Here is a 6752-nt window from a genome sequence, read left to right on the forward strand (position 1 = left end):
AAATCTATTCTAACACGATCAACCCTCGTGTAAATTACAACCACGATTAAACCACGTGGAAACCAAAACAAAAATTAACCACGATTAAACCACGTGGGATCCAAACACATAATTAAAATATACATGGCCATAATAGTGGATTAACAACCTGCATAAAAAACAATACAAGCAAAACACTATATACACGCATATATAATTACGACATGGACATTATATCATAAAACGTAGAACCCATTACCAGGATCTTGATACCAATTGTTGGGAACCACGGACTTAGGGTGTTACTACGTTTTACGATAAAGATTACGAAAAGAGGATTACCTTGTTAATGGTTGATTCCACGCTCTTCTATTGTATTCCCAAATTCCCTTGAGCGAAGTTTGGCCTCCGTCTTCTCAAGTTATCCTCTCTTCTTGCTCCTTGGTGGCTACAATATGTTTTCACACAATTGCCAAGCAAGAAGAGAATAAAAAAATATATATATATATGCTACGATAAGGACCATGGATAATTAGGTTGGGCCTTCTAATTACATCTTGAGCCTAGCCCAATGTAATTAAATATTAATTCAATCCACTAAAGAATTAATATTTGCACTACCTTTCCTAATACCGTAATTTAATTAATTCGGTTCCAATATTATTTGCTTATTAAATTCCCTATGTTTAAAATATCATATGTCCATTAATTAAATAAATTACTGATAATTTATTTAATTAATATCTTTTATCCTTGATCATCCACTCAACCTTTATTTAATTATGCCAGAATAAATTCCTCCTGCAGGGTTTCACATAATTAAATCTTTTTGAGCTTTCAAGGGGACATCATTAACCCGAATATTATCAAGACATGAATTTCTTCAATAAATAATATCCACCATGTATATAATTCCATCACCCAAAATATAATGATATAATTCAAAAGAATTATTTCATATATAAATCAAAGCATGTAAATAATATACACGTGTCAATTACTATTTCCGGATTAAGAACCTAAGCATTAATAATAACATAGAATCTTAGTTCTCCTTCTTAATCAGTATTAAGGGAACAATTCTAAATTTGATCATGTTCAATATACATAAAGTATACTGGTATTATTTATTAGTCAATATAAACTAATCTAAATAATACTACAGCCATACCAGTGGATTGTCCAACACCACATGTGTTGTGAACCTTATTATATTATATAACCGTATTTAACAATCTAATATTTTGTATCCCATTTGATACTAGATTTTTCACAATATATAATATTAGACAACATATAAACATTCAAATGATTCTCAAACAAACTGGCCAGAAATAAATGTACATACTTCAAATAAATATTTTCAGTATATACTAACACCTACTGTGCAACCTTCATCTTCTAAGCCTAAGAGGATAAAGACTGTTCCTCAAACACCTCAAAAGCGAAGGAGGATTGCTTTGAGAGATGAGTCAGACAGTGAGGAACTGGTTTCTACATCAGAACCTATTGTCAAAGAAGCTGAGAAAGTGACTTCTCAGAAGAATTCTGGAATTGGGGGATCTAGGCTTCTCAAGAGGCTTAGAAGAATGACTGTTCCTGAAACTCACAAGGAATCCATATCTACAAAGAGATACAAGAAACAGAGGGCAAAAAGGCCAGTTTCAGATGATGAAGAAGCAGCAGCTAAGGAAGGAGATCGGGAATCTCTGATCTCACAAGAAAAGGAATCTGCTAAAGTCACTACTTCTCCATCAACTCCATCTCAGGAAGCTGTTTCTGAAAAGGCCATCACACCATCTGTGTCTCCTGTTCGAAAGTCTGTATCTCCTATTATTACAGGCACAAGTGCTGATATTGATATCCAGACCTTGGTTGTGCCTGAAGTAATTTTCTTAGAAGCTCCAACCGCAACTAATCCATCAACAACACCTGTTACTGATGCTGCTCAAACTCCAGAATTATCTACTACACCTTCTTTGCATCTAGATGCTGATGATCAGAATATTGGTGAGCATCAGGATATGGCTGTTGATCAGAACTTAGAACCAGATCAGCAATTAGAGGATGCTGAAGCCTCCATTGTTACTCACACTGTAGTTTTATCAGAAGATACTGATTCTGTAAGTTCTGATGCTGCAAATGCTGGAGATACTGGTGATGTTGCTCCAAATGTCGATGCTGATGAAGCAGGTCCCTCAGGACATGATCCTCAACAAACTATTCTTAAATCTGAACTTGTTAAGAAGTTTGTTACAAGAGAAGCACCAGTGCCTTGGAGTGAAACTCCTGCAGGACAGGAGTGGACTAAGGAATGGAACTCAGTTACCTGTGTTCCAAATGCAAAGCATCTTGCTGAGCACTTGACAAAAGCTGATGAAATGTTAAATTCTGATGATTTCAAAACCCAGCATAGAGTCACTGCATTGAGTACTAAACATCTACAAGGTCTCCATTCAACTACTCATGCAGAGCTACACAAGATTCAGGAAGAATTCATCAAACAGGAACAAATTCAGAAAATTGACAAGAAAAAGTTCTTCCAACCTACCTTTGACAAGATTGCTTATATTGAGAAGACTCAAGAGAAACAACAAGCTCAGATTGATGATATTCTGAAAAATCAAGCTTCTCAGCAATCTCAACTTCATGAAATCCAAGCCTTAGTGGAATTGCTTGTCTCTCTTCTACTACCTGCTGATGCCAAAAAGGGGGAGAAAGTAATTAAGTCCAAATGCAAGACTGACAAGACACTGAAAGGGAAGGATGATGAGAAGGATGATCAAGGAAACTCTGGAATGGGTAGAGGTCATAGTCAAGGTAGAGGTTTCTCATCAAGAAAAGCTGAAATCACAAGTCACAGGACAAGTCCTGATACTGGGAAAAGAATTAGTTCTGCTGTTGGTAAAAGGATAAGTTCTGATGAACTCTTAGATCTTGATGAAGAAATGTCAAGACAGTTATTTCTTCAGGAAAATCCAGGAATGGACTTGGAGAGTTTAATGGAAGAAGAAGCCAGACTTAAATTAGAGAAAATCACATCTAAATCTGAAGCTTCTGGTAAAAAGACACTTCCAAAACTCAAAGGCATTGTGATAAAAGAAAGGACAAATACTGAAGCAACATTGGCTAAATCACAACCGCAGATATATCCAAGATCCAAGGGTAAAGAAAAGGTTGGTGAACCTATCAAGGTTTATGTGCCTTGATAAGTGGCATTTTATACCACTTAGAACGTCTTAAAATGGCTTAAATTGGTGTCTTGAAATCAAGTATTTTGTGTATTTGATGCGTTTTTCTAGTATTTATGCATTTCAGGGTTTTAGTTGCATTTCGGGGGAGGAATCATCAAGAATAAGCCTTGGCATGTGTTCACCATTGCGAGAGGAAAGAAACGGGCAGATTACGGCGAAGAAACGGAGCAAAATCAGATTTTTTCCAGTAGAGGTCTGAGCGCCCGCTCAGCATTGCTGAGCGGCCGCGCAGCAAGCTGAGCGCCCGCTCAGCTATGCTGAGCGGCCGCGCAGGGTCGGGAAAAAAGACAAATTATTTTAGGACTTCTACTTCTGTTTGGTTTCCACTTCTATGTAATCTGAGTTTTATGGGACTATTATATAAGTAGATTTGAGACGTTTTCACAAGTGTGGATTAAAAAAGAAGATTGTGTTTTTACGCAAGAAGCGAAGGAGATAAGGAAGAAGACCGATTTAGCACACCGCAACGAAGAGGAAGCATATCTTCTTGTGATTCTTGTTTCGTTGTAACGTTGGATGCTAGTTTTCTTGCTTTGAACTTATTTACTCTTGTGACGTACTCTGTTTTAATATAATTAGTTTAGTTATTATTTTCTTGTGTTTGTTTATCATGATTTCATATGAACCCATGATGACGATAAGTTATATTATGGGCTAATCGTGATCATGGGGTTGCAACGGATTTATTATGGAATTCTTTAGTTAATCGTTTAATACTTTAATGTGTGATGATTGCATGATATCTAGTATTGGTTGTGTGTATTCGTCTTATGTGCGTCGCGAACATATAAGATAGGGTGTTAATCTCTTGTGAAGCGACGGTGGATCTTGAGATTTAGAACTTGCCATGCTAGTATAGGTTCATGTACGTTGTGCATGATTAGTGGGTAACTCTAACAGTTTTATTTGCCCTATGTAATCAAAAGGAATAATTTGTGCTTAAATCGTTGTGTTGTCAATTTCTGTAGACATATAGGAACTCAACATAATTGATAAATATTCAACTTCTATCTTAATCGTGGATACTTGGTAGAATGGTATTAGTACAATGAAAGTTGGCTTTTATCAGTTTCGTGTTATTCGATTAATATCATCAATGTCACATGCTAAAGGTAATAACAATGGCTATAGAAGGAAGTAATAATGAAGTTGTGATCTCATGAGTGTTTATTATTGATAAATTGAAGTGTTAGTTAAGTGATTAATTAAGTAGTTAATTATAGTTAATATTTAATCAACAATTTTAAGTGTTAGTGTCTTAACATTGAGAAGTAATCATACATTGGTGAGTGAGTTTAATTAGACAATAATTTAGTCTGAGTCTCTGAGGGAACGAACTAGAAAATATTCTATATTACTTGCGAACGCGTATACTTGCATGAATATTAGCGCGTGTTTTCGCCCTAACAAGTTTTTGGCGCTGTTGCCGGGGACTCGGCGTATTTATTTAGTTTATGTACTTACCATCATTGGTCATTACGACTCAGTGATTAGGACGTAGTAGTTACTTATTTTTTCCGGTTGTGTTTCAGGTACTTTAGCAAGCGTTTATGCAAACTCGTTCTCGTGCTCGCAAGAGGACTTTAGATACAGCTGAGGAGACAGACGAAGTTCTTGATATTCCGGAGAAGTTAGATTTTGAGGATTCGGATTCAGGAACTGAGCAGAAAGAACCAGTAAACATGGGAGATCGTATTGTTCAAGCTGATCCAGCTCTTATGGATTTTTCTCGGCCTAAAATTGATGACATTCAGTCAAGCATCCTTCATCCGGCTATTCAAGCTAACACCTTTGAAATCAAGCCGGGCACTATTCAGATGGTGCAGAATTCCGTTTCTTTTGGAGGAGTGCCAACTGAAGACCCCAACATGCACATAAGGAATTTTGTCGAGATCTGCAGCACTTTTAAGTATAATGGCGTGACTGATGAGGCTATCAAGTTGAGGCTTTTCCCATTCTCACTGAGGGACAAGGCTAAAGACTGGTTACATTCTGAACCAGCTGGGTCCATCACTACGTGGCAAGATCTTGCGCAAAAGTTTCTGGTGAAGTTTTATCCGATGGCAAAGACTGCTGCTATGAGGAGTGCTCTTACTCAGTTTGCGCAGCAACCTACAGAATCTATGTGCGAGGCTTGGGAACGCTACAAGGAAATGTTGAGAAAATGTCCACATCATGGAATGCCGGATTGGATGGTGATCACTGGTTTCTATAATGGTTTGGGGGCCCAATCTCGGCCCATGCTCGATGCAGCAGCTGGAGGCGCCTTATGGGCTAAAAGCTATACTGAGGCGTATAATCTTATAGAGACGATGGCTGCAAATGAGCATCAAAACCCAACTCAGAGGATGACGTCAGACAAGGTAGCAGGTATTCTGGAAGTTGATGCAGCCACCGCTATTGCAGCCCAGCTCCAAGCGCTATCAATGAAGGTTGATTCTCTGGCTATATATGGAGTTAATCAATTAGCTATGGTTTGTGAGCTTTGTGCAGGTTCTCATGCTACGGATCAGTGTTCTCTTGTCAACGAATCTGTTCAGTATGTGAATAATTATCAGCGACAACAGCAGCCTGTGCCAGCGACCTATCATCCTAACAACAGAAATCATCCAAATTTCAGCTGGGGGAATAATCAGAATGCTATTCAGCCACCATATCAGCAAGGAGTGAGTAAACAGTTTAACCCACCTGGATTCCAGCAACCACAGCAGTATGCTACAAGGCAATCATATCCTCAACAGGGAAGTACATCTGCACCTACTAGTGCTGATTTTGAGGAACTTAAGCTATTGTGCAAGAGTTAGGCGGTTTCTATTAAGACCTTGGAAAATCAAATCGGTCAATTAGCCAATGCAGTGCTCAATCGTCAACCTGTCACTCTTCCCAGTGACACGGAAGTACCAGGAAGGAAGGAAGCTAAAGAGCAAGTCAAGGCTATTACCTTAAGGTCTGGAAAAGTGGCTAATGCTGAAAAGGCCAAAGAAGTAGAAGCTGAAATTAGAGATGAAGAATCTAAGCAAAAGGAGAAAGCGGCGGAACCAAGGAAGACTACTGTTGAACACACTCTACCTGAGGCTAATACAGGGGAGAAACAGCTCTATCCTCCACCACCTTTTCCTAAGAGATTGCAGCAACAAAAGCTGGATAGACAGTTCGGGAAGTTTCTGGAGGTGTTCAAGAAACTTCACATCAATATACCTTTCGCTGAGGCTCTGGAACAAATGCCTATTTATGCGAAGTTTATGAAGACTATTCTTTCAAGGAAGGTGAAACTGGATGACCTTGAAACCGTTGCTCTCACGGAAGAATGCAGCGCTGTTTTGCAGCAAAAGTTACCACCAAAACTGAAAGATCCAGGAAGCTTCACCATTCCTTGCACCATTGGCAATCTGACTTTTGACAAGTGCCTTTGTGATTTGGGAGCAAGCATTAATCTGATGCCGTTGTCGATCTTTAAAAAGCTGGACCTGCCTGATCCAAAACCCACATACATGTCGCTACAATTGGCTGACCGTTCCA

The 6752-nt window shown here is 38.5% G+C and overlaps 1 non-coding gene across 1 annotated transcript; it reads right to left on the reverse strand.

Annotated features, from left to right (window-relative positions):
• Positions 1–5308: 5308 nt before the first annotated feature.
• LOC141709563 (small nucleolar RNA R71) lies at positions 5309–5415 on the reverse strand. The gene has a single exon (XR_012570132.1). It is a non-coding gene; the product is annotated as a small nucleolar RNA R71 (small nucleolar RNA).
• Positions 5416–6752: the final 1337 nt, after the last annotated feature.

The sequence above is a fragment of the Apium graveolens genome, chromosome 2, assembly GCF_009905375.1.
Source record: "Apium graveolens cultivar Ventura chromosome 2, ASM990537v1, whole genome shotgun sequence".
In the NCBI taxonomy this organism is placed as follows: domain Eukaryota; kingdom Viridiplantae; phylum Streptophyta; class Magnoliopsida; order Apiales; family Apiaceae; genus Apium; species Apium graveolens.